Source organism: Neofelis nebulosa, chromosome 4, assembly GCF_028018385.1.
Source record: "Neofelis nebulosa isolate mNeoNeb1 chromosome 4, mNeoNeb1.pri, whole genome shotgun sequence".
NCBI lineage: Eukaryota > Metazoa > Chordata > Mammalia > Carnivora > Felidae > Neofelis > Neofelis nebulosa.
The window spans coordinates 108924514-108935995 of NC_080785.1; positions in this window are offsets into that span (position 1 = coordinate 108924514).

Below are 11482 nucleotides of genomic sequence, written 5' to 3' on the forward strand. Positions count from 1 at the left end.
ACACATAATATAACCACACACACTACATATTCCACACATATCAGACATCATAACCACTATAAACAGATACTACACATACCACACACATAACAATACACCAACACACCACACCTATACCAAACAAGAGATATCGCAGACATACCACACATACATCACACAATAACAACACATATGGGACACTCGCTCCACAAGTAAAACACACAATAACCTTACTAAATCCATACCACACACTGCTTATGTTGTACATATACCTCAACACACCACACATGTCACATACACACCACACCTATAATTCACCCACACATTCCACATACCCACAACACAAAAAGAGCTCTTACACCACGCATCCACTGCACACACACCACATAGTCTGCCTCCATACAATGCACACCACAAATATACCAAATACACACTGCATCTATACCACAACATGCCACATATATACCACACATGCAGCACATGTCACACCTTCACCACATGTATAGTACACATATGCCATACACAAACACACACTCTTTACACACCTTAAGTACAACACCCTTACACCATACAGAGATAACACAAACACACCACACATTCATCACACAATAACCAGGTACTTACAACATACACACACACACATATGCACATACACACACACACACCACAATAACCACATATTTATATAGATCCACAGACATACACTACACATGCCGCACATACACAATGGACACAGACACACCACGCAAACACTACAAACACACCAACACTATTACACACACACACACACACACACACACACACTACATAGATATACCACATTCTCAACACACATAAAGCATACAAACACACCACAAATATACCACGCACACACACTGTGTACATATCACAGACACCCCATACAACACATACACATTCCATGTATACCACACATAAGCACTCATTCCAATCATAGATACACACACCACATCCTCACCAGACACACACCACACATACATACACACCAAACATACAGCATGATCCTCAAGCATATCCTACAAACAGCACCCACACCACACAGAAAGCACACACAGGGTACATACAATACATGCAACTACACATACCACACTTCCATGAGGAAAATGTACCACGCACATCTATCACATGCAAATCAACACACGACACATACAGCACTGCTGCATCACCAATATACCCCAGACACCACCCATATACCCTTCACAGACCACACCTAGAAAGCACACACACACCAAGCACATACATGGAACATGCACTCCACACCCCCCACCCATAAAATAACAATCCACACAACACAATCCACACTCGACAAATACACCACACACTCACACACCACTTACACACACATCAGAAATACAACACCTACAACATACAAACCACAGATTATACATACCAAACACACACAACACAAACCAGAAACACCAGAAACAACCCCACAAAACAAATTTCAAATACATACCATGGTGACAACCACCATTATCATAAATATGCCACATTCAATGTACACACACTACAAAGAACACACATAGGCCAAATGTACACCACATATATAACACACACACAAAAGATATATACTATACATTCCACACACAGACCACATGTTTACCACAGACACAACCTACACATACACCAGACACAGACAATATGTATATTACACAAACACAAAGACTCCCACAAAACACAGCCCTAAGACACCACAGACACACTACACATATTCCACACACATAAATACACCACACAAACACCACTGACACACCACACATATGTAAAACTCACACAGAGGATACATACCCCAAACACAACACTATTCATACACAACACATGTATCACACGTATGCACTACACATACACACAGAATTATTATGATGCACACACCACATATGTGTCCCAAACACAATCTGAACCCACACACCAAGTAACACTGCACATACAGCACACACTTACACACACTGCACACACACACCACACATCAACAACATGCCCATATGCAACACATGCAACACTCATACTGCATATATAACACACATACCTCACACATAAGCCATGCAAACACAAGCCAAGCATACAATGCACCCACACCACATACAAAACCTTTTTACCACACACACCACACATACATTACAAATACAAGACACATATTTCAAGGACACACACAACACACACAAAAGACATGCAACCCTTATACCACTCATACCACACGGACCACAATTTCAACACATAGGTATGACAAATCTACCACACATATGCACACGTACTTCACGTGCCCCAACTTTACCATACAGATACCACACTCACCACATATACCACATACACATACCACACATAAACCACACACATGACAAAAACCTCTCACCACACACAGCACACATATTCCACACAAACTCCCACACCTGTTTGCCACCACAAACTACATATAACCACATGGACACCATATGTACACCAGGCACATATTACCCCATGTACCACACACAGCACACAAAATGTACATACACCACACACATCACACTGATAACACTACATGTAGAAGACACACAAGATATCACACATACAGTGTGCCCATGTGTATACCACACACAAATCATATACCAGCTATTAACCAAAAATACACTGCACAGACACAGTAGGCACACACATCATATACACCACAAAGACCGCACATGTCTCACACACCATACACACTACATACATATATCATACACACACCACACACATACCTAATACATGACACACATTTGCCACTCAAACACTACACATACATGACAGGGAAACCACACATATATGTCACAAATACCACACATACCACACTGAATCCACACTCACACATACATAATACATACACCACGCCTATATTACACACACACACACACACACACACCACAAGCCATACAGCTCATGGAAATAATGAACTCAGTACACAAACCACCCCCACACAAAGACAAGCACTAATAACACAATAATACACATACATCACACACACACTCTACACCCACACACCAAATAAACACCACACCCATCACAAAATACCAAGCAAACACACATACAAAATATACACCACACACACACACATAACATACACCACACACAACAAACACATTCATCTCTCACACTCACACCATGCATGCAGCACACACACCAAAGACACAGACCACACACACAGCATGCCACAAATTTACCACCAACACACACAAAACAGTTACTTGACAGACTCCTCACATATAACATTTCCACAAACACCACAAGTGAAAACAAAGGAATATGTAACACACATGCCACATATATACCAAATACATACAACACATGCCACACACACAACATTCAACTCACAAAGTCCCGACATACACTGTACTCACAGCATACTTTCACAACACCACATCATGTACACACCTAAGAAAGGTATACCACACACTAACCACAGATATACCAACACACACCAAACATACACCACACACAGACATCAAACACTATATATACATCACATAAACAACACAGATATATCACACATGCAATACATGCAACCACACAAATTACACACAAACACACACTCAACACATATACAGCACACAATTTCCAAACCATCTCCTGTATACCACAGAAACACACTCCACATACACACCACGCATTCCAAACCTACACCACATATACAGAAGACATGCCACCTCCTCTACACATAAACTACACAGACATCGCACACAATGCACATATAGACACAAATGTGACTCGTATAGCACACAGCTACACCACACCTACACCAAACACACGGCAACAGATAGTACAAACACATACCTCGCATGACACAAGAATACCACAAAAACACTTCACCCATTCACCACATACACAGCACATACACATCACACAGATATCTTCCACACACTATTTACTACACATAATACACATACCACACACATACATATACACCCTACACACATATACCACACAAACACACTCCATATATACACCACATCCATGCCAAATATGTAACACACAAAACACACTTATACTACACAGACACCACAGACACAATAAACAAAATAAACACACCATGATAATCCATACGTACGTGACATACAGACACTATGCACACCACACTTATATTACACAAACTCCAGCCGTATGCCACACCACAAAACCACACATGTACCACATACAAAACACACATGTCATACGAAGACCACACACGAACATACATTATATGTGGAGCATACACGCTCCACGCTACACGCTATACTATATATAGTACAGTCGCAACACATATACCACACAGCACACAGAAAGACACATATACCATACCTCCTACAAACCACTGACACAACATACACCATGCTCACCACAAAAATACCATACACAGACACAAACGACATATACAACATACGTGCCATCCATACAGAACAGGATTATGCACTGAACCAAAACCACTCCAAATGTATACCACACACACCACACATGTACCCCTCAAAACACCCACTAGACACCACCCATGCCTTGTGGTTTACTGCCTGAAATAACACTGCTCAAGTGTCTTTCATGTAGCCTTTCACATACATCTCACAGTTTGTTGAAACATTATTAGTGTGTGTTAGAAGAGCTAGCATGGCAACCGTGTAGCCTCATCCCTTGAACATAGCTAGTATCACTAGCAAATCATTCTAAATACCCCAGAAAGCAACACGAAGACTGACAGAACCAAGTCCACAGCTACAGGGAGAGAAGAATCCACATCAAAGAAGGTAGGAAGGGCAGAGAGGGGGGTTGGGGGAGAAATATATCACGCGTGCTGCAGAGGAGAGGGAGCCCTCATTGAGGAAAGAGGTGGAGGGAGAGGAGCACAAAGGGGAACACACAAGGTGAATCTTTCCCCAAAGACACATGGAAATAGGCTCAACATCACTCATCATCAGGGCAATACAAATCATACTACAATGAGATATCACCACACATCTGTCAAAAGGGCTAAATTTCACAACACAAGGAACAACTGGTATTTGCAAGGATGTGGAGAACAGGAAACCCTCTGACACTGTGGGTGGGAATGCAAACTGGTGCAGACAATCTGGAAAACAGGACGCAGTTTTATCAAATCTTAAGAATAGGACTGCCCTGGGGCACCTGTGTGGCACGGTCAGTTAGGCGACTGACTCTTGATAGCCACTCAATTCAGGATCTCGAAGTCATGGGACTGAGCTCATTGGGCTCTGCACTGGCAGAATGGAGTGCACTTGGGATTCTCTCTCCATCTCTCTCTGCCCTTCCCCATCTCTCACTCTCTCACTTTCTTCCTCTCAAATAAATTAATTAAAAAATTGCTTACCCTTTAAAACTTAGAGTTGCCCTATGATCCATCAATTGCCCTCTATGAGGTATTTACCCAAAGGATACAAAAATAAGAATTCAAAGGGATACAGGCGCCCCACTGTTTTTAGCTGCACAATGAAAAATAGCCAATTATGAAAAGGGCTCAAACGTCCATTGGCTGAAGAATGGATGGAGATGTGGTATATATATATTAAGCAGCCATGAAAGAGAATGAAAATTTCCTTTGCAATGGTTTGGATGGAGCTCGAAGATATTATGCTAAGTGAAATAAGTCAGTCAGAGAAAGGCTTATACCATACGATTTCACTCCTATGGTAAGAAACAAAACAAATAATCATGGTGGAAAAAAAGAGAGTGGCAAAACAAGAAACATACTCTTAACTATAGAAAACAAACTGATAGTTACCAGAGGAAACATGGGTCGGGGGATTGGGTTATATAAGAGATGGGAATGAAAGAGTACACTTTATGTTGTGCACCGGGGATTGTGTGGAAGGGTGAAACAACTGAATTCTACACCTGAAACTATTATTCCACTGTATGTTAACTAACTGGAATTTAAATAAAAACTTTAAAAAACATTCTATGTTAGCCATAGTGAAGGACCCTGTGTTTAAGTGCCCAAAGAATTACTGTGCTTCAAGTGACATTCTTGTCCCTCATAGAAATATAGAGTAACACTTTCCTCACCACCTCTCTGTGTAAACACTTTTGCTTTACTGATGAAAAGTACCCTTGGCTGCAAGAGGGTCTTAGAAAGCTTTTTGAGGATATGTAGTCAGAAGTATTCTTAAACCCTTGTGTAGAAGCACCAGGAAATGGCCTAGTGTTAGGTGCCTAAAAGTACAGTGTGATGCACTGTGTCTGTCCCCTCCACCAACTGAGATCCCTGGTTTGTAGGTGAGTTTCCAAGCCATTCCTGACCCAATGCAGGGCTCTCAGAGCCTGATGTCCCAGAGGACAGCAACTGCCGCCATGCCCCTGCTCCCCTGAGGCTGGGCAGACAACAGTATCATAGGAATGGAAGCCACGTGGACCCCCGCCCCTAATAGATGGAGCTACCCTCATTCAGAAGAACAGTCTGTGAAAATACACCATGCTCCATGGCATGATCAGCACACAAAAAGGCTTTTGAATAAATAGTGCACCAAGGTTCACTCCCACCTCTTGATCATCACGTGGAAGCACATTCCTCATATCAAAGAGCCACTGGTGACCCTCTCTACCAATATGATGATATGAAACCCACCAGAATTCAAAGTTCTGCTCTACTTCTTAAGGGAGAATGTGGGCCTCTTGCTCACAGGGCTACAAAGGGCATCCTTTTGAACACTCCTATAGCCAAAGACCCCAAAAGTTCTTTTGATTCCTATGCTGGCCAGATTGTGAATAAATTGTGCTTGCCAGGTTCTTCTAAACATGAAGAACACTGGCTCTCGTTTTGTATCCAGTTTCAGAAAATTGCTTTATCATCCAAGTTTAATCTTGGGGTCCATAAATACTCCGTCTTTTAGAGTATTATATCGTGCTGCAGATGTCCAATGGGGACCAGCCCTTGAAACTGTGTGACAGGGGGAGCCGGAGTCCCTGGCCTTGTGGTTCCAGGACTACATGGACATCCAGAGCCCTAGGGCATCAGAAGGGATCCAGTCAAGAGCTGTGCATGGGGAGTCTTGGGCAGACATATCGGCCAGGAGCTGGCTCCCTTGCTAGGCCTCAGGAAAATGAAGATAAACATCTCCATTCCACATTGATCACAATCCCATTGGATGGGAATATCGAATGCCCTTTGGTCCTGGCTGCAGCCATCTCCTCAGCCTCCCTGTGTTTCTGACTGCCTCTTGATTCATACTTAGGAGACTTGGAGCTGACACTCACTCAGCAGACACCCAAGGATGGGCATCTGGTTCCCACTCCATGCCATGCTCAGTTATAGCCATCAGCATCGGATATCCCAAAGGAGAATACTCATATCAATGAGCTTGGTGGTTGGCTATTTGTAGCAAGGGGTGGGGAGAGTGGAGCCAGATCGCCCCCTTGCTCTGCCTGATTGAGGTGCCTTCCTTCTGAAAAGCAAACAATTCACACATGAGCAGGAGGTTCCAGAAGTTGGTCAGCACAGAAAGAGCCCTTTACAGGAATAGGGTACCAATGCCTCTCTCCACACTTTGGAACCAGAGCTGGGGGTACCTCCCAGCTACAGCACTCTCAGTGCCCACTCCATGCAATGGTGTGAAAAGCATCAAAAGCCATCCAAGTCCCAGGGCTGTCTAGGTCCTTCTGAAGAAAGAAGGCAGGCCTGGTGTTGACAGGGCTCCCAGCTGGAGACTCTAGAGGGTGTTTTTGCCTTAGCCCTCTGGTGTTCTTCTTCTTACAGCCAGGTTGCCAGGAACAGGGCATGGGCATTCCCATCCCCATAGAATTCCTTGTGCACACTCTGAAGAACTCTGACCCACCTTATTTGCCTTGACACATCTTGACACACAGCAGCTCACCTCTCTGCTCTGCCTGATTGATGTGTCTTCCTTCTGAAAAGCAGGCAGTTCACACAGGAGCTGGAGTCTCCAGAATGTTCTATCTTAAAATGTTCTATCTTAAAATGTTCTCTCTTAAAATGTTCTATCTTCTGTCTTCCACCTGGGAGTGTGGTCGAGTCCTTGGGACTGAGGGTGAGATTTTGCCACAGGGCTATTTCTTCATTAATTCACTGGGTTTCAGAAGTGTGTGGCCATACTGAGGCTGAGGGAATTTGAAGGCGTCCCAGCAGAGGATGTTTGGTGAGTAGGCTAGGCCAGAGATTTGGACAGGGAGCTGGCCTCTTTCTGGACCAAGCGCAAATGAAGCAAGACATCTTCTGTCCAAGTGAATCCCCATTCGCACTGGAAATGTCAAGTTATGGCCCACCTGGCCCCCACTTCATCTCCCTTGCTGTGTGTCTGAGAAATGTTTTATTTTTCTCCCTCAGGAGCCATGGAGTCATCACTAACTCAGCTCATACCCCTGCCTAGGCTGCAACTTCCCACTCTGTTCCTGTGCTCAGGGAGAGCTATCAGGCTCTGCTCCACCAAAGGAAAGAAGGCCTTGAGTCCCGGCGTACTTGGTGCTTGGACTGCTGTGCTATGGAGGGTAAAGGAGAGCCAGCTTGCCTCACTGACCTGGATGACTGAGGTGCCTTTATTCTGAAAAGCCCACAGTTTGCACATGGGCAGTATGAATGAGGAAGCGGTGAGCATTGGAAGAGCCCTTGCCAGGAATGAGGGAACCAAGTCCTTGTTGCAGATTCCTAAGCAAGAGCCCTCAGAACCCCATAGCTACAGCTCAAACACTGCTGCCTCCCTCAACTAATGGGAAACATGGCATGGATAAACCAGAAATCCCTGGCTTCTAAAGAAAGAAGGTAGGCTTCCTGCTGACAGGGCTCCCAGGTGTAATCCTCCAGAGTTCTCCCTTAGCCTAAGCCCACAGGCCTTTCTTATTCTGAATACAACCTGGTTGATAGGAGACTGTGTTGAATACTTCATTCTCTAGTGTCTCCAAATCATGTGTGATGATGAACTCTGGCAGCGTGTGTCTCCATTGCCACCCCTGAGCCCTTTTGATGAAAGACAGTTTGCATGGAAAATATTCTGAGACAGTATCTCAGAGTAATATCCTCTTCTTTCAGCATGGTGGTGTTTTAGTGTTGGTGATAGAAGTGTTGCATTAGGCTATTCTCAATATGGTTCCATAATTATGTGGCTCTCTCCAAACCCAGGGCATGTGCAGGTGCCAAGGGAGAATGCCTTGTGGGTAGGCTAAGGCAGAGTGGGGGTGGATCCCACCTTCTGTGTGGACAAGGGAAAGGCAAGGTCGTGGTCTCTTTCCTTGGTTTCCCCCATGCCAATTTGAATGAACACCTTTGACTCCCCTTATTGTCATTCCTCTCCTATTGCTGCTTTCCTAACTTGGTCTCAGTTCACACACAGAGACCTTGTGTCTGTCCCCTACACCAACCAAGGGGTCTGGAGTGGAGGTAAGTTTCCAAGCCTTTCCTGAGACAATGTGGGGCTCGCAGGGTCTGATACCCTAGAGGACACCAACCCCCCCCCCCCGTCCCTGAGCCCTTGGTGCTGGGCAGGCAACAGTATCATGGGAATGGGTAGTCACATGTACCCTGCCCCTAATGGATGGAGCTACCCTCATTCAGAAGAACAAACAGTCTGTGCATGCACAGCATGCTCCATGACTGGATCAGCAGACAAAAAGTCTTTTGAATATACACTGCACTAAACCCTCATTCTCACCTCTTGGTCATCACATGGAAACAACTTCCTCATATCTCAGAATCTCTGCTGCCCCTCTCAATGGATAGGATATGCAGAATCACACCATAAGACAAAATTCCTGTCTCTTTCCTAAGGAAGAATGTGGGCCTCTTCCTCAGAGGGTTCCAATAAGCATCCTTTGGAGCACTCCTGTAGCGAAAGCCCACAAAAGGTCCCTGTGATTCCTGAGCAAGCCAGCTTGTGAATACATTGTGCTAGTGACCCTCATTGTATCCAGTTTCATGACATTGCTGTATCACCCATTACAGTTCATCTTGTGGGTACAAATTTAGTCTTTGAGAGTACTATTTCCAGCCTACAGATGCCCAAAGGGGAAAGCCCTTATGAGTATGGGGAAGGTGGAGACAAAGGAGCCCAGCCTTTTTGGTTTCAGAACTGCATGGACATGCAGAGCCCTAGGACATCAACCTCCCCCCAAACCAACTGAGAGCTGTTTTGGGGGAGGCTGAGCCAGATGTATTAACTGGGAGCTGGCTTCCTTGCTGGGCTTAGCGGAAATGAAGATAAACATCTCCCTTCCACATGGATTGCATTCCCTTGGGATGGAATTATTGAACACCCTTTGGTCCTGGCTGAAGCCATTCCCCTGTTTCTGACTGCCTCTTCATTCACCCTTAGGAGCCATGGAGCTGGCACTCACTCAGCAGGCATCCAGTGATGGGCGTTGGGTTCAAACTGGGTCCCCTGATCAGTAACAGCCATGGACATTGGATATTCCAAAGGAGAATAGGCCTCCTATTCCTGATCTTGGTGCTTGGCTGTTGGAAGCAAGGGGGGGGGGGGGGAAGAGGAGCCAGCTCACCTCATTGTTCTGCCTGATTAAGGTGTTTTCCTTCTGAATAGCAGATAGTTCACACTGGGGCAGTAAGCTCCAGAAGCTGGTCAGCACAGAAAAGCCCTATACGTGAAGGGGGCACCAATGCCCCTTTGTACACCTTAGAGCCATAGCTGGGGAAGTTACCAGCTAGGGCACTGTCACTTCCTACCCCATTTCATGATGGAAAAAGCAAGAAAAGTAGACCAAATCCCAGGGCTCTCGAGGTCCTTCTGAAGGAAGAAGACAGGCTTATAGCTGACAGGGCTTCCCGATGGAGACAATAGAGGGCGCCTTTTCCTAAGTGCTCTGGTGTTTCTTCTTATTCTGAGAGCCAGATTGCCAGGAGCTGGTTCTGGGCACTCCATTCTCCATAGATTCCCCCATCCAAGGTCTGCAGAACTCCGGCCCTCCTTATCCACTTTGACACATCTTTGTTCTCTTGTTGAAACAATTTTCTTCCGATGTTCCATCACAGCTAGCATCTCAAAGAGTCTTATCCTCTCTCTGCCTTCCACCTGGAAGTCTGGTCCACTCCTTGTGACTGGGGGAGAGGTTGTACCATGGGGCTCCTTCTTCATTAATTCACTGGGTTTCAGAAGTAAGCAGCTGTTTAGAGGCCCGGAGCAGTTGAGTGGACTCAGCAGCAGATGTTTGGTGTGTAGGGTGGGCCAGAGATTTAGGCAGGGAGCTGTCCTCCTTCTGGGCCGAGGGCAATTGAAGCAAGACATCTTTTTTCCAAGTGGATCCCCATTCTCACTGGAATTGTCGAGCTTTGGCCTACTTGGTGCCCATTTCCTTCCCCTTGCTGTATTTCTGACAATGTATTTTTTTCTTCCTTGGGAGCCATGGAGCCATCAAGCACTCAGCTGGCGTCCCTGTGTGCCCACAAACTCTCACTCTGCTCCTGTGCTCAGTGAGAGCTATCAGGCTCTGCTCTACCAAAGAAAAGAAGGCCTTGAGTCTCTGGGTGCTTGGTACTTGGCCTGCTGTGCTATGGAGGGTGAAGGGAAGCCAGCTTGCTTCTCTGACCTGGATG